The sequence below is a fragment of the Pinus tabuliformis genome, chromosome 5_1 (assembly GCF_031772625.1).
Source record: "Pinus tabuliformis cultivar Carrire ecotype Pingquan chromosome 5_1, CPIR1, whole genome shotgun sequence".
Taxonomy (NCBI): Eukaryota; Viridiplantae; Streptophyta; class Pinopsida; order Pinales; family Pinaceae; genus Pinus; species Pinus tabuliformis.
The window spans coordinates 560,761,895-560,781,337 of record NC_142305.1 but is presented as its reverse complement, the minus strand read 5'-3'; positions in this window follow the sequence as shown (position 1 = coordinate 560,781,337).

The following is a 19,443-nucleotide window of genomic DNA, read 5'->3' as shown; positions in this document are numbered from 1 at the left end:
TTTTAAATTTTTAAATTTTGATGTAATTATGACATTCACACTAGTAAATTATGTATATTTAAAATTTGTCACCTTTAAAATAAAAATAAAAACTCTTTATAGTTAACACTATGTCTATTATGTAAGGCTCTGTCCTAAGTTCCTCTACCAGAGTCTAAATTCTCTAATTTCAAATACAATAAATGGGCAATAGTTTATTTGCAACTTTTCAAAAAAATAATTTACCATTTAAATTTTATTTCCTACAATTAAATAGTGAGCATTTCATTTCAATCACTTACATGAGTAATCTAAAAATAAAGGAATGTCTGTCCTGATAGCCTGTTGAGACGCCCCTGAGCTTCTGATCCTGCTAAGATGCTTCTCTCGACTACCAACTGGATTTACCTCCCAGCCAACTAGGAAGTATTTCCTAGCCCAGAAAACCTCGATAGGTTCCCTAGCCCTCCAAGCCCAACTCCAACTAGATGTAGTGTGTATCCAAGATAAACAATACTTTCCTTCTCTCACTTCTCCCTTCTCTACCTTCCTCCCAAAACAAATCCTCCAAAAACACAACCAAACCAAAACAATAGCAAGACCAAGGATCCCCCTCCTCCCTTCATCCTTCCCCTTTTATGCCCCCTTCTCTTCTCCACCTCAACCACCTCTCATTAATGTCATAACTTCTCTCTCATCCTTACATTTGACTTCATTTCTCCCAAGTAAACATGAGAGGGCATTTGGGGATGTGATATGAATATAAAATTGGGTAATTAATTGGAGAGGACCTTGTCTTCTCCCAATTAAATATTTTGGGGATGAGAGATGAATATATAAATTGGTAATTAATTGGAGAGGACCATGTCTTCTCCCAATTAAATATTTGGAGATGAGAGATGAATATATAAATTGGTAATTAATTGGAGAGACCCATGTCTTCTCCCAAGTAAATGTGAGAGGACATTTTGGGGATGAGAGATGAATATATAAATTGGTAATTAATTGGAGAGGACCATGTCTTCTCCCAAGTAAATTGAGATGACATTTTGGGGACGAGAGATGAATATATAAATTGGTAATTAATTGGAGAGGACCATATCTTCTCCCAAGTAAATATGAGAGGACATTTTTGGAATGAGATATGAATATATATATATAATTTGGTAATTAATTGGAGAGACTATGCCCTCTTAAAATTAAAAAATTTGGGGAGATAAATAGGGAATAATAACAAAATTTATGATAGAGGAGGAATGACCTGTTATAGAATTTTATGAACCCAACATTTCAGACTACCAAGTGAGTCCATCATTAGGGGTGCTTCAATAGATATTCTAAAGATATTAATGATCTATCCATGAGCTATATTTAGGGTTAATCTAGGAAATTAGGTCATTAGGTCGGCCGTCATATCAGTTTTGCTCTAGATAATCTTAAACTATCTTCGCCTGTATGGATTCATTATTTAAAAAAAATTATATCAGTACTAAATTTACAGTTTCACTAATGTAGGTATGTACAATATCTATTGATAATTATAAGTCAATATTTTAAAATTTTCATGATAAGATTAAGTAAAATTTTCATGATAAGATTAAGTAGGCATTACATATTCCCAATAATTTATTTTCAATTTTTATCTTTTGATGTAATTAGGTCATAATGTTATGTTTTGTCCATTTGGTACATGTTTATGTCAAAGTTATGTGCATAGTTAGTCCCTTTGATTTCATTAAATTGTGTGTTTCTTCTCTAGTAACATTAGTTAAAAATGGAAACCCTAGATAAAAATGATAACCTTGCTTTTAAGAAGGTTAAACAAGTTCGTATCCTTAGGAATAAATATATCTCTCTCAAAAATAGAGACAACTATGATTGGTAGGTTGCAAAGGAGGTTTGTGATAATATATATCTCTCAAAAATAGAGACAAATATGCTTGGTAGGTTGCAAAGGAGGTTTGTGATAAATACACGATGGACATTTGTCATTTTTTTAAAGGATGACAATTACCTCTAATTTTATTTAATGATTCTACTCCACTATATCAACTCAACATTATTAAGGGAAGTCTCGTGTATATTATGACTACTAGTTTTTTAATCTATGTAATGTAATCGGCAATGATGTTTAACTATGTAATTTATAATGATAGTTTCCAATTAACTTTAACCTTTTATGCATTTACAAATGATTTTCTAGAAATAAAGAATAAACATGAAATCTAAGATTATAAAAGAGATTTTCGATTTAAAATTTAGAAATCATAATATGAAATTTAAAAATTTAAAAATTTAAAAATATTAATCACTTAATCTTATTTTCACTTATGACTATTGTTTCTTATTTAATAATAAATCAAAATCATATTATTATAAATTTTTTTTTCTCTTTTATATACAATAATATAGAAACTTTATATAAACCTTACCATATTTTGATAAATTGATTAATTTCTATCATTAAATTAGTTATTGTTTCTTATTTAATAATCAATCAAAATCATATTATTATAAATTTATTTTCTCTTTTATATATAATAATATAGAAACTTTATATAAACCTTACCATATTTTGATAAATTGATTGATTTCTATCATTAAATTAGTTTTTATTATCCATATGGTAATTTTTTTGCAAAATTTATATATTATATATTTAGTGTAAATTTTTTTATTCCTTTTAAATAAAAGAATATATCTTTTCCTAGTTTTGGAACCGTTTTATTAGTCATAATTGTGAGGATGAAATTTTACGTAAAAAAAAAATTGAGGTTCACATCCTTAATTCACTTATAATAGTAAACAAGATATATGTAAGTTCCTAAGAGTTATAGTGCAGTGGTTAAAATCCACATGTTTTCAGTATAATCGTAAACAAGATATATGTAAGTTCCTAAGAGTTATAGTGCAGTGGTTAAAATCCACATGTTTTCAGTATAGCAATTACCTATTCCTCTTATCAGAAAAGCATATAGCTCTCGTCTTTTATTTTTTTTTACTTTCCATCTTCCATCTACTAGTTAAACGCTGATGCGACTTTCCAAGTGAGTGGCATTTTGGTGGTTTGCACCAATTCCCAAAATCACAACTATTTGAATGTCTGAATGGCGTAATGAAGCGTGTTCTCCATCAAAATGGAGTAGTCACATGAACCAATATTACTTGTTAGACTTGTTTGGCTGCAATATGTGCACGAAGGATCCGTTGGAGTAGTCACATGAACCAATATTACTTGTTAGACTTGTTTGGCTGCAATATGTGCACGAAGGATCCGTGCTTCTCCAATGTCGACATGCATGATGATTTATACTTTTCGGTGTGTAGCTTACGAGAGTGGGTTTTATATTTATGGGTGCGTTGATTGGTAAATGAAATTCTCATTATATCTTTCGTTTATGGTAAACATGTTAGTGGGCGGGTTAGTATCATTGTCTTAAATATCTGTAGATCAAATATTATATTTCTTAACTTCAATAACCTGTGTTTAAGACATGTTCTAGTTGTGAAGTTGTTATACAGAATGGAATCTTTGTTAAATGGCATTTATTTATATTTTTGGTGTGCGTGTAATTTTTTATTTTATTTTCTAAGTTTTGATAATTATTATTATTATCATTTTTGTATTTTAATTTATTGCGAGTATAAATTCATTAATGATGGTTTTATATTAGAAGTAGTATTAATATAAATTTAGAAAAATTTCAATCTATTAATTTAGAGAAATTATTAGAAGTATTTATATAATGAATTTGAAAATACTGTAAAAATATAAAAATAGATGAACGAATTATCTCTTCTAATGTATAATTTTTATTTAAGGAAAATATATCTAAATCTATTAATTTTGAGTTTCTAGTTATTAGTATGTGATTTTTCATGCAAAATATAATGCATACATGTTACTATAATCTTTGAATAACTAGATAATGGAATCTTGCCACAAAAATATGTAAAGCTATAGAGGATATAATTTTCTTATGTATTGAGATTTTTAAATTTAAGAGATCACACACACACACATATATAATGAAAGTCTTTATATCCTTGAAATTACAAAGCCTTCTATTAGTGCAAATTAAAAGGTCTTAACATTATTAACAAATCTAGTTTTTTAGTAAATTGTAGGTATTAGACACCTAATCTTCACTATTGCGGTGATAAATTTGTAATTATGCAAATAAGAGTAGAATTGAAGAGTTAGAATAATAAAATACCTTGGAATATGAATCCCAAAAATCACACCTCTTCATGTTATATAATCATGTTTATATTAATGGAAATGAACATTGGAGAGTCATTCCTTAACTTGACTAACATTGTAAGAGAGCCCCAGGTCCAAATTTAGATGCCTCTGCCCTTCTGAGTGCCTAACCAATGCCCATAGGTTTGTCATCAATTTTTTGTTGTCACAATCCCCAGAAATGTTCTCTCAACCACCCCTACTGGTTTGGAGACTTGCGTGTGCCCTTTTAGGGTAATGCCTAGGGTTGAGTCAATTTCTCCTCCATTGATCTGTTGTAATGCCTAACCTCTTCTCATCGCGAGATAGTTGGTGATGCATTCCCGATTCGGAGCCTGTGAATCTATGACCTAGGTTGTTGGTGTATCCTCGTAGCTATACTTAGGCTTTCCCGAGGTATAATACATTGCACACATATATCTTGTATGTCTCGCTTCTCCACATTTCCCGGGAAGCGATGAATACTTCTCCTAAACCAGTATTGGTGATCCATGGTCTGACCAACAAATGGTGCTTCACAATGATTCCAAAGTCAACTGGATCCAGCACAATCCATGTTCTAATCATATCAATAATCTGACCCCGCCTACGACCCAACAGTTTCTTTGACCTTCAATTTAGTTGGCTTCTCACTACAAGAAAAAATCACATTGGTGAGAGGTGAAAAATGTCACCATAAGCTCATTGGTGATAGTCAAAAGAACCTTCATCACCAAAGGTGGCATCGCCAAAAGTATAGTTGTTGTGGTGATATTGAAGGTCCATCAACAATAATGATTTATAATGACGGATAGTGACCGTCACCATTTCATATGAGCAATGGTGACGAGCTTTAGTCTCGGTCACAAAAAAACTGAACATCACCAAAGACTGTGCCACCAAAAGTAGTGTTGTTTTGGTGACATTCAAGGTCCGTCACAAATAATCATTATAATGACGGATAGTGACCATCACTATTTCATATGAACAACAACAATTTATTGTGATGGACCTTTCATGGCCATCACTATTTGTGCATATATTTAGCGTTGTTCATTGACTATCACCATTTAATATTTTGGTGAGGGTTAAAAAATGTTATGATAAGCTCATTGGTGACATTCAAGGTTCATCACAAATAATGACTATAATGGCAGATAGTGGTCGTCACCATTTCATATCTACAACAATGATTTATGGTGATGGACCTTTCATGACCATCACTATTGATGTTTATATATGGTGGCGTTCATTGGCCATCACCATTTCATATTATGGTGAGGTTCGAAAAATGTTACTATAAGCTCATTGGTGATGGCAAAAAGGGCCTCTATCACCAAAAATTGATCATCACCATTCCATATCAATATCAGGGCGTAATGGAATCGAACCACCAACCTCCTGCTTGTAAAGAAAGTGTTCTTCCATTGAGCTAACACCCTTTAAAGAATTAGAATTTAAAAAATTAGACCTTGAAACTTTATAAATTGTAAATTCTACAACTTTCAATAAATTATAAAAATTAGAAAAGTCTTGGCAAATATTTTACTAAACAAGCAAAATAACATTAACGTTGCAGGTCCCTACCTAATGGTTATGGAAGTTATGAAAAGTGGGTAGAGGGAAAAATAGTTACATATAAAAAACTCAATATGTTCAGTTGAATACTCAATTAGAAGTGAAACTTTGAAGACATTTATAGCCTATAAATGACCTATAACTATCAATTGCACTAGATTTTGTAAATGAAACATTAGAAATGAAATAGTATATGGAAGAAGAGAATTGATGAAGACAGATGCAATATGCTATAGTTTGAGTGAAAAAAAATATAAATGTTGTTGTTGTTTTTTTTTTTTTTTTTTTAGTTACCAGAGAATCCATAGTAAAAACCATTTTTTCATCAACATTTCAAATCCCAATTGGGATCCATCATCAGGACTTCTTGTTGTTGGGTGACCTTTATAATTGGGACCTCTGTCTTTCCTTTATCATGTAAACATTCAAATAAAAAAGTAAAAATTTTAGATATCTGAATGATATCTAAACTTCTATGAAAATGTAACACGAATCTTCGGGGACCATGAACCACTAAAAAAAGAAAAAGAAAATTTAGGCTGAGATAATGACTAGGGAAACATGTAACTTATAATGGAGTGGGCTATTGTAGGGAAGGAACGAAGCTGAGGTGACAGTTCCACCGACCTCGACGACCCGATCTAGGTGACCCCTCCTCCTCCCGTCACTCAATGGGCTCCACCGAACGCTGCCTCCTCCTCCTCCTCTGCCACCCTCCTCTCCTACCCACACCCTCCACCACCCTCCCCTACCCTATTCTAAACTAATTGTTTGAAACCAAATATTTTGAACATCATGAATTTGTTTTTTGCGCGCATAGTTAACCATTACACTTTCCCTAATCTACTAGCTCCAAATGGTATTCCATCATGGTTTCACAAAGAATTAATCTCTCTAGAAATTATAGATGCATGCAATCTTACAACAACAACATGTCGACACATTTTGATGTGGGAGTTTAGCCATTAAGTTCAGGGATCAACATAAAATTACAAACCAGGATTTATACTTACAAGCATCTTCAAGGACAATATTTGAACAATCTAAACCTGGCATCTGTGAAAGTACTTATTTTACATTTTTAGTTCTTGGTTTTCTCTTACAGGTAGATATACATTGGTTCCTAGAACAACCTCAACAACCAATTCTAAATATTTCCAAACAAATGAAAATGTGCATGTAACAATTACTTGCATTAAAATTGCAATAGAAAAGTTCATAAAGAAATTTCACCTTCTGCTATAGATTTAATGAGAAGAGCACAAGAGATGCTTTATCTTGCTGCAATAGACATCAAAAGGCACTCCATGAACATAGTTATGGTGTATTTTCCGTTTTTTTACTTTTTTCAAAGAACCATTCATTTACATGTGAAACTTTAGTACTTTTGTGGGCTATAACCCTTTTTCTTGCGAGGGAGATACCAATGTTTCAAATTAGATCAACTCTAAAAAACTTGTAATTTTTTTTCAAGAAAGTCACCAGCTCTTACTGTAGAACAAAACCAAATCAGTATAGTTTAGAGAAACATTTCAAATTAAGATATTTAAGATCTCTTAACTAGAAGATTCAAAGGCTCAAGGTATTATCCAAGTAATGACTTTGGAGTCCTTAATACAGTTCAGAAAAGATAAATCTAATGATGTGCATGCGGTTTGGTAGTGAAACATCCTGTTGTAGATGGAAAAAATTCATACAATGCAGTAAGTTCTACTTCCATACTTTTTAGAAGCTCGCAACACTTACTAAAAAAGGTCTACAACTTGCAACTAATCAAGAAGACAATAGGTGCATGCTTTTGTTTTGACCATTAATTTACAGAAATAAATAATACACCAGTTTGACAATAATCCATTATTTTGAAACATTATAAATCTATGTGTGTACATAATTTTTGTGAAAACAACTGTCAAACAAAGCAGGGATTATTTGGAGACTCCAGGTTGTGGTCTTATAGATTTTTATAAGTACATCTTAACAACTATGTTTCTTTAAGCATGGAGAAATTTGCACCTTCGTTTCTTTTTTATTTCTCTTAATGCTTAAGAGATATTCAGTTAAGATAAATCTACACTGGTGTAGAAACAACACGAGAATCACTATTGATATAGAGTTAATGAAATCATTCAAGATAGGGAAAGACTTACCATCAAACATAATAGAATGTAGCTTGGTACTCCAGGAAATATGGAGTACCACCATTGCAGGTGTTGAAACTTTGGTCCATCAATGAAAAGTATAGGCAGTCCAACAGCTACAAACAATGCTCCAAAATTTAGATATTTATAAATATATCAAATCAACTTTGTTTCACAGGCCCAACATCACATTGAAATTACAACAAATTGAATCAAATTTGATTGAAAATGCAACAACAGGTTTGAGGTTTAAGTGAAATTGATTCCAAGTAATGTGATATTGTATACATACAATTTCCAAGAATGGGATAAATGAATGGAAACACACTAGGAGGATGGAAAGAACAATAATATATCATCAATTCCACATGTCCAACTAAGGTAACATCGTCGGAAACCCGGCTTGGGCCAAAAAAGGATAATTAAATCACTCCAAGTGCTGCACAACCAATATGAGAAACGAACATATTGTATTTCTACATATGAAGTTCAAAATCAAAGTTGTCAAATTTACAAAATGCTAAAAAAGAGGTCTAATTGTCTATTTCCTGTATTAGACAGTTTAATATAATATTGATTTTACATGAGAAATTTAGTATGTTTACAAAAATTTTAGAGATGGTGTTTAAGTTTGAGTTGAACCAGATCACTCTTGGAAATGTGATTTCTACTTTTTTTTTGAGATTTTGCTCAAAATAGAAAAATGGATCATAAATGTTTAAATCCTACCTGTGTTGTTGGTGAGGTTGGAGCAATAAACAACACAACACAAACAGCACCAAAGGGAGCAATTGTCAATTTCATCCCTTTGGGTGCAATCATAATATCTATGAGTTCCATGATTTCCATTGCTACAAATTCCCCTACACATATCAATGGAATAAGCTGAGCCAATCTACTAGATTTTAGGCCCCAAGAGAAAAGCACAACTTTGACAATACTGATTGACCTAGATCATGAGCCTTCTTTGAGTCACAATAGACAAGATATCATCTATTTGAATTTCAATATGACCTCCTATTCAGGAAATATTTAAGGCAACTTACCAATTCAAGATATCAACTTAAATCACCTTATGAACTAATTCCCGCTTTTCCCTAGAGTGAGTAGAGATGTGTGTGCTTCGTACTGATTTGTAAAACATTCCTTAAGTAACAATGAATACAGGGAGTGGCTAGTCTTTTTTATCACATTTTCCTTCTATTTCGTAAAGTACAAAGAAAACATCTTAATTTGAATTATTGTATGTAAATAAGCTTTAATCTTATTTAATCCAATTTTCCTCATCCATGAGTCAATACATGGTTCTGAAATTGAATGTGAGTTCTATCCAGTTTGTGGTGATCCTAACCTAATATAATAATTGATGTTATTAAGTGCATCATCCCAAAAGACAGGGCTACATGATCACTAGTAAACTAGTAGAGATATAAAACATGGAAACTCATTTAACACAATGTCACAATTCTTAGTCTTAGTATTTGGAAATTTTCTCTATAATCTCTTGAAGTGTAACCCCCTTGTAATTTGGGAGCAATGCTCCTAATAAACAACATTTTATTTATACTTTCCATACAGGAAATTTTTTGGCTATACTTGATATTATGGGCATATATTATCAGGCATATATTTGATACTTTGAGAACCAGATAATAGATCACTACATAGTGTGTATAACATGGAAGTTTTCACCTAGCTAACATGATTCTACAATCTAAAACAAGCAATGATTATTCAACTAGCCAGAAAAAAAGTATCCCCAATTATGAATCGCCCTTATCTTTATCATGTTCATCAAGATCGACCCTTTTGTAATTTCTTTCGACAAAATAGTTACATCACCATTTCGTTTCACATAAGGTTTGACACACATTTTGCACTTTCATCAATAAAAATGGGTTTCTTGATTAGGCTATCTGCCTCTTTCTTAATTGTCGGTCCTCTATGAACAAGGGGGTACCTTTTGAACATATCATATTTGAATTTAGTAGATTGAGAGAATCACTTTTTCTTGGCTTTATTTTATCCCTCTTTGTTTTAGTTTTCTTTGAAGACTTTGGCATGTCCTCATCTCCCTTAGTCATCAATTTCTATGAGTGTGTTGGTGTTTTATCATATGCCTATGTTTTTCAAATACCTAAATTTGATTATGTTGAGGCCCTTTCTCACTCACGGAAGAATTTTCTGCAGTAATATTTCCAACTGCTCGTGAACTTGAATACAAACAACAAACCATAACACCATTCACTATAGCAACAACTACAATGATGAATATTTCCATGATTAAAAGGATTCCTTCTTCTCATATAAAGGAAAACTTTCAGAGTGTCAATGAAACATGCATCATTGACTTAGATGCCCATTACTTCTTGTTATAGGAATGTATCAACAGGAAAACCCCATAGAAAGCCATAAATTCCATGCCCAGATGCTCGTCATGAGAGTATTAACCTAGAGTGTTTTCTTGGTAACTAAGCTTGTTCGCATGTATTCTTATTGTGGAAGTATGAGGGGCACATGCCAGGTGTTTGAAAAAATTCCCAAGCGAAATGTGTTCGCATGGAATTTTATTTTTAGAGGTTGTGTCAGGGATGGACACTACCAGGAAGCCCTCAAGTTGTATTACCAAATGCAACAGGGAGGACTAAGTGGAGACACACCTTTCCAATTGTCCTTAAGGTGCACGTTGAGATTGCGGCCCTGCAATAGGGTAGGAAAATCCATAGTTACATGGAACACCACGACTACAGGATATTTCAAAATTAGAAATTGTGAAGAGGCAGGAAAGCTACTTGATGAAATGGAGTTGGGAAGGTTGAAACCTGATGTGATAATTTGGAGCGCGATGATATCCAAGTATGATTAGAATGGCTGAGACAATAGTGTAGTGAGATATTTTATAAAATACAGTTGATTGGAGTGAAAGCCAATTTAGTCACTATTTCTAGTGCTCTAGATTCTTATGTAGAATTGGCAGCGCTGCAACAATAAAAAAAAAATGATGGTGCATATGAAGTGTTTGTCAAAATGCTAAAGAGGGATCTAATATCATGGAATGCAATAATTTCTTGTTATCTGCATTGAATGGATATTGTGATGAGTTGTTGGGACTCTTTTATCAACTTCAAAATGACAGGAATCAACAGATGTAATTAGTGTGTTCATTATGAGATATACCCAATTTGGTCATACTGTTGAATCCTTGAAACTCTTCAGTTGAATGCAAGTTGCAGAGGTGAAGCCTAACTTTGTTACCATAGCAATTATTTTTTCTTCATGTACTGACTTAGTGGCTTTGCAGTGTGGGTATTGAAAGGATGGGCATGAGGAAGATGCCCTAACACTTTTATGAAATAAAAGAAGTAGGTATTGAGGTAGGCCATATCAACTTCTTTATTATTTTATCTGCCTGCATCCATGTAGGACTAGTAGATGAATGCTAGCATCATTTCAATTGAAATAGTAGAAAGTTTGAGGTGAAGCCTAGAGTGGAGCATCATGCGTGCATGGTTGACCTCCTCAGCCACTTGAGACATTTGAATGGAGCATATGTGATATTGTCAAACATCTACGCTACTTCTATGGGATGATGTAGTCAACGTGAGAAAGTTAATGTTAGATAAGGGAATTAGAAAAAAGGAACAAACATCTCATTTTCATAGATAGTTCTAGCTACTACTAACTGAGGATGTTTTGAAATATATCATGGAAACTCTTCGATAGTGTTCTTGAGTTTCAATTATAATACACCCTCTTCGTTTGAATGGTGTCTCTCTGAAAGCATGGAGAGGAGAGACATGGAGGAGTTACAACTTTGCATACTTCCTCAAAAACCCTCAAGGTGGCTGGAAATATATAATCATGATAAGCTCCAAGCGTTGGACAAGTCTTGGTTGAAGCCTTATGTTGTAAAATACGAATTCATCATGTAAGTACTGGGCCAAGGTTGGGACTTCGTTGAGGAGTTTTGGCGAATTTTGAAATTAGCTCAAGTTTTTCTACAATGTTTGGTTATAGAAAATCGATGGAGAAAAAAAGGCATTTTTCGGGGAAACAAGCCAACTTAATGGAGGCCAAAAGTTGGGTTACTGGTTTGAAAACAAGAATTTCATTATCAAGCAAATTGGATGGAGGGGCTAGCAAGGGAATATGACAAGTTGTTACCTCAGGCTTGCATATTTTTGTGGGCTTGTTTGTTTGTTTTCAAGGTGGTTTTATGGTGAGAGAACCCGAGAGGAGTGCATGGTTTAGTCCTGCAACACATTTTGGGAGGCACTATAATTTTTTTTAATGGGATTCTTTCTTATTCAATTGAGCACTATTTCATGAAAAGACTCGGTTGAGAAGGTGATGAATTCCATGGATGTTATAGGGATTTGACAAGAGGTGACAAGGTTTGGGAGACCATCGAAGTGTAGATATGCTTTTAATTGATACTTCAAATGTGATCAAGCTTAAAAATCAAGATGGTTTTGGTGCTGAAGGACAAAAAAAAAAACGACAAAAGAAACAACAACAAAAAATGGAGACCTTGTGCACCTCTAGAAAGAAGTTCTACGCTACCTCACATATGTTGTAGCTATTGCATAACTCTCATATATGCTTGAACATGGGAGGAACATGATCACAACATTATTTTCTTTCCCTTTATTCTCTTCATCTATGAATTTCATGGCAAGTAAAATCATCATTTTCCTCTTTTATTTGAGCATTGTATGAAAGGCTTCATGTAACTATTTCACAAGGTGAAAAAAACTATTTTCAAGAGAAATTTGTTCAATAAGCCCTGATTAACAATTCCTACTAGATCGTGTTACAAATAATACTTGAATATATCATTCCAGAAATTCTCCTCCTTCCATATTGTAAATTGAGTAAGTATGCTTTCTATATTTTATTTCTAACCAAAGTTTGTGCCTGCCCCTTGGTTCTCTTTTCGATGTGTAAATCCAGGTTCTAAGTGTTCTGTGTCAAGTTCTTGGAGGTATAGATCGATCAAAGCAATTGGGCATGGATCAATCAATATAATCATATGTAAATGACATGATTAATGTTTTCTGGTGGGAAAATGGAACATAATAAATCTCATTCATTGGATTGATGGGCCCCTCTCATCTATCATGTATGAATTGATAGGGGCCTTCATGGTGGATTTCTATCTCTTTCTGTAGTAACATTGGAAACTCACATGTTGTTATAGCAAACATAGAAGCGATGTAGTACACCTAAGGGGGATAATATGGGGTACAAAGGGAGGTACCCAAGGCAATAATGTAATAATGGGATGGGCCATAGTAATAAATAAGGTGGTTAACATGTATCATGTAAGGGACCACAAGTAGTTAGTAATAATGTAATGGGCCCATGATATTAGATAGATGGTATTGAGGGAACCATGGTAATGACCCATGTTATTGTATGTATCAGGCCTTTATAGAGGCTAGAAACTCCCCATTGAGAGATGTCAAGGATTATTGTATGAAGAGGCATATGGCTTGTGGAGTGTTCTTCTTCCTTAAGGAGTGTATGTATGGTGTTGCCCTACCTTAAGGGTTTGATATTAATAAAGAGAAGCATTCTATCTATATTCAGATCTTGTTATTCTTGGTGATTATTTGTAGTTATTGGGTATATTGGTATTACTTTAATATATTTTCAGATCAGATTTATAACAAGTGGTATCAGAGCACTTTCTTGGGCAAAAGTGGAGAATTTTTATTTTTAATTTTTTTTGCAAGAACTTTCTGGGGCGGTGAATTTGCAGAAGATCTGTATGATTTGGGGAAAAATCTGCAAAATATAATTGCATATCTATGTTTTTGATGAAAAAATACCCAAGTTGAAAAAAGAAATCGGCTGAATCGGAGTCTGGATGAAGGAGATCTTGCTGATTTAAAAATCAATGCTGTTGCAGACATTTTTTGGGCGGCAAGATTGCGGAGAAGATCTATACATTTTGGTGTAGAATCTGCAAAATCTAATTACATATATGGATTTCTTGTGAAAAAATACACAAATTCAAAAAAAAAATCAGTCGAATTGGAGTCCAGATGCGGGAGATATCGCTCATTTGAAATTAGTTTTTTTTAAGATTTTTTGGTGACGGCAGGAGAGTTGCAACGTGGATCTGAAATTCCAATGCCTAGATTGAGATTTCTATCGCATGGAAAGATGCAAAATGGTCATTCCATTTATGAAAATAGGTCATAATAAAGATTCTGAGCAATATTGACTAAACTGCGACCACTCTAAATTTTCACCAAGTAAGTGATTTTTTTTTTTTCGTGCCATCTAGCAAGATGTTTTTTACAGGAAAAGATAATGGCCCTACTATTGAAGAATTCATACAGAGACAAAAGTTCACATATGGGGAACATTGGAAGGATTTAGTGTGGCTTGGTTTCAAAGATGAGGCTGCCAAATGGTGGTTCTCAATTGACAACAAGCAGTTGACCAAACTTTCAGATGCAGAATTTGAAAGAGTCCTTTTAGACAAATGGTCTCAGGCTAGAAAACAAGATAAGGGGAAACATGTGGGGTTATTTCCTACTGGTATATCCTTATTGCAGGTTCATGGATTGATTCAGAAGGAGAAAATCATTGTGTCTATAAATCCAAGTTGCAAGCAAAATCTCATAAATGTCAACTTGGTAAAAAAATTACAAGTGCCAACGAAACACAAGGAGCACACACAGGTTAATAACGAGCAAGTGCAAGTTTATAAAGATTTGAAGATTTCCATGGAAAAGTATATATTGCATTCTAATTTTTATGCTCCAGATATGGCTAATGAGGATGTTGTTTTGGGATACCGATGGATGGAATCGGTGGGTACTATAAATATTAATGTGCAGAAGAAATTCCTGAAGCTCTAGTATAAAAAGAAGAAAATTACATTACAGGATATTTCCATCAATAAACAGGTAGAGTCGACAGAGGCTGAAGCAGAAGATGTTCCAGGGACTAACATATCAGATGATGAGCCATTGATGGTACACAACCAAACACAAACATCAAACCAAGTACCAGAAAAACAGGTTAAGTCTAAGGACGCTGAAGTTGAAAATGTTACATCAGATGAGGACTCAGTGGTTGAGGTAATATTGGAAGACAAGAAACAACAGAAGGCACAACAACATGTACCAGATACCAATCAGGCACCATTTGGTTGTGAATTAAAGAAAGATACACCATCAGCATATTGGCACCCACATCACTCAGCAAGAAAACTACCAACAAGATGGCAACAAATTAGCTACAAGGACAACAACCCCTGCATGGCATATAGAGAGCGATGACGATCGACCTACTATACATCAACACAGAAGAGCAACGAGGATCAACTTCCATCTCAAGCGAGCGAGGCACCAATGAGATCGAGGGTTCACCTTTCTCTTGGATGGCTAGATGCACGTGCATGGTATCAGCGGACTACTCTTTTGAGTAGCTCTTATTATTTGTGTTCTTCCCATGTTTTGGGGATGAAACATGTTAAGGGGGTTGGAATGTAGTATACCTAGGGGGGATAATATGGGGTGCAAAGGGAGGTACCCAAGGCAATAATGTAATAATGGAATGGGCCATAGTAATAAATAAGGTGGTTAACCCGTATCATGTAAGGGACCACAAGTAGTTAGTAATAATGTAATGGGCCCATCGTATTAGATAGATGGTATTGAGGGAACCATGCTAATGACCCATGGTATTGTATGTATGAGGCCTATATAGAGGCTAGAGACTCCCCATTAAGAGATGTCAAGGATTATTGTATGAACATGCATTTGGCTTGTGGAGTGTTCTCCTTCATTAAGGAGTGAATGTATGGTGTTGTCCTACCTTAACGGTTCAATATTAGTAAAGAGAAGCATTCTATCTATATTCAGATCTTGTTATTCTTGGTGATTATTTGCAGTTATTGGGTATATTGGTATTACTTTCATATATTTTCAGATCAGATTTATAACAAGCGATTTCACAAAAGGTATTGTTGACACAAAAACCATTTCACTAAATGCACGAAGACATTCATTGCATTACATAGCCACAATGGTTAACAACACATAGTTCCTTCCTCGGGGGTTCCTTATCTCTATCTCTCAGTCGAACTAGTGAGTTATTATGTAATAAAGATATTTGAGATGCTAGTTATAGCATCTAGAAAGCTTCAAGTATTGGAAAGGTGCATCCACAATTGAAAAAAGGTCTAAAGGGATGCTTGATATACTTGAAGACTTCTCGAACTTCTTAGAATTTGTAAATTTTCGAATGGATGTGAGTACTTCAACATTAGGAAAGCAACATTGAATAAAGAACTTCAGTGGCCCATAAAATGTATGCCACCAGGGGGGTTCCAGTGTGGGCAACGACAATTATTTGGAGCCCCCCCCCCCAGCGAGGGATCAGGGGCGTTGCCCCCAAAGCAAAAAATAGATGTGAAATTGCCTTGTAAAATGTTTTAATTTTGTAGTCAATCTGGGTCGTTCATTGGGCAGATATCTGACGGTAGAAGTTATGTTTAATTTAGGGTTTTTTGCCCTAGAAGGCAACCCCTCGCTATATATAAGGGAATTGTTTGCGTCTATGTAGATTTTTTTTCAAGCGATGAAAAGAGAGGAGATTGAGAGCGAAGAGGGAATTACAACGGATCTGTTGTAGGTTGTATATCTTCATTTTGTTGGATAATATAAAAGGAAGGACTGGTTGTTTCTCCGTGGATGTAGCCCAAATTAGGTGAACCACTCATATCTGTGTCTCTCTTGTTTTATGCATTTTCTGTGTTTATATTTCTGCAATATATTTTATGTGTTCCATTGCTTTGTCATATGTATTGAATAGCCAAATTCTTTCCATTCCAATGGGTGGTGTTGATGTTATACTAGGAGTCCAATGGCTACAATCCTTGGGTACAATAGATTTTAATTTTCAAGAAATTTTCTTCAGAAGGAAAGGAATTTGAATTAAGAGGTATCGCAGGGAAACCGAGAAAGATAATCAACTCTAATGGAATGAAAAAACTTCTAAATAAAGAACAACGAGGCATAATTTCACAATTATGTTCGCTAGAGGTTCCCACATCGAAATCATCTATTTCTCCAAATCTCCAAAAAGTCTTGGACAATCATTCCAAGGTATTTGAGGCTCCCAAAGGTCTCCCACCTATTCGCGATCGTGATCATGCTATTCATTCGACTTGAGGAAGTGTTCCTCCAAACATCGAGCCTTACAAATATCCCTATGCCCAAAAGAGTGAAATTGAACATATGGTTGCATAAATGTTAGAGGTTGGTATAATTCAACCTAGTCAAAGTTCTTTATTTGCTCCAGTAGTATTTGTACACAAGAAGGATGGATCATGGTGCATGTGTCCGGATTATAGGGAGGTCAACAAGCTTAATATTAAATATAAATTTCCAATTCATGTCATTGATGAACTATTGGATGAATTGCATGGATCAATTTACTTCACCAAGTTGGATCTTCGTTCAGGATATCATCAAATCAGAATGAAGACTGAAAACATTCTGAAAACAGGATTTAGAACTCATGAGGGTCATTATGAATTTTTTGGTCATTCCTTTTGGCCTTACCAATGCTCCTTCTACATTTCATGGTTTGACAAATTCCTTTTTCAAACCCTTCCTGAGAAAATTTGTGTTAGTTTTTTTTTATGATATACTAATCTATAGAAAGTCTTGGAAGGATCATGTTCAACATGTTGACCGGGTGCTCAAACTATTGGAGGAGAAAAAATTATATGAAAAAAGATTCAAATGTTTATTTGGAGTACAAGGGGTGGAATATCTGGGTCATATTGTATCTCATGAAGGTGTTAAGGTAGACCGTAGAAAAATTAAAGTCATTAAGGAATGGAAAATCCCAACATTGATAAAGCATCTGTGAGTATTTCTCGGGTTGATAGGTTATTATTTCAATTTTGTTAAGAATTATGGCATAATAGCAGCACCTCTAACAACATTATTGAAGAAAGATGCATTTTTATGGACTCCAGAAGCAACGAAGGCCTTTGAACATCTTAAAGAGGCAATGTACCAAGCACCAGTCTTAGATATTCCAAACTTCACAAAAACCTTTATTGTGGAATGTGCTGCCTCAAGAAATGGAATTGGTGTTGTTTTAGTGCAAGAAGAAAGACCCATTCCTTTCTAAAGTCGTACAATCAAAGGAGAGTATTTGCACAAAGGTATTTATGAGAAGGAAATGTTGGTAATACTACATGCACTTAAGAAATGGTGACCCTACCGAATGGGAAGACACTTCAAGGTAAAAACGGATCATCATAGTCTTAAATACTTTTTAGAACAAATATTATCTTCATAAGAGCAGCAAAAATGGGTCACAAATATGTTGGGTTATGACTTTGAAATCATCTACAAAAAAGGGAAGCAAAATGTTGTGGCAGATGCACTCTCAAGAAAGGATGAAGATGTGGAAGCATTGCTTTGTGCTATTTCTATTATCCAACCAGATTGGATAAACGAAGCAAGGGATGAATGGGAGAATGACGAAGAAGTGTGGGAACTCATTCAAAAGTTACAACAAGATCCCAGTACATCTGATACATTTAGCTAGAAAAATGATTCGTTATGGTACAAAGATTGCTTATACCTTTTTCAGAATTCCAAACTCAAACAAAAGACTCTTATGGAATTACATGCCTCTCCCTTAGGAGGGCACTCAGGGTTTTTAAAAACTTACCACAAGGTTAAGAATTAATTTTTTTGGGATGGCCTTAAATCTGATATTCAAAAGTTTGTGGTGAAATGTTTAGTTTGCCAAAAAAATAAAGCTGAAACAATTAAGACCCCAGGTCTATTACAAGCTTTATCCATTCCAATTCATGTTGGGAGTAGGTTTGATTTTATCATAGGTTTACCCAAGTCTGAAGGAAAGAGTGTCATCATGGTGTTATCTGACACACTTACCAAGTATGTGCACTTTTGTGCATTATCTCATCCATTTAAAGGCAGTAGAGTTTCTACTGCATTTATGGAAAAAATTCAAAAGCTACATGGAAACCCAAAGGTTATTGTAAGTGACAAAGATCCCATTTTCACTCAAAAGTTTTTGACAAAATTATTTTCTTGTCTTGGTACTTAGTTAGCTCATAGCTCATCTTATCATCCTCAAGATTATGGGAAAACTGAGAGAGTAAACAAATGTTTGGAAGGATATATTTCTTGCTTTGTATCTGATAAACAAACACAATGGTTCAAATGCTTACCTCTGGCTGAATGGTGGTATAACACTTCCTTTCTTACTACAAAAAAAATGACCCCATTTATGGCACTTTATTGATATCACCCACAGTCCATCACATCATATTTAAGAGAAAATTCTAAGGTTCAAGCAGTGGAATATAACATCGAGCGTCAACAACAAGTTCTCCAACTCTTAAAGGATAACCTAACTTTGGCAAAAAATAGAATGAAACAACAGGCATATCAACATCGCAGCGAAAGAAGTTTTGATGTAGGTGACTGGGTATTTCTACAGCTACAACCATGT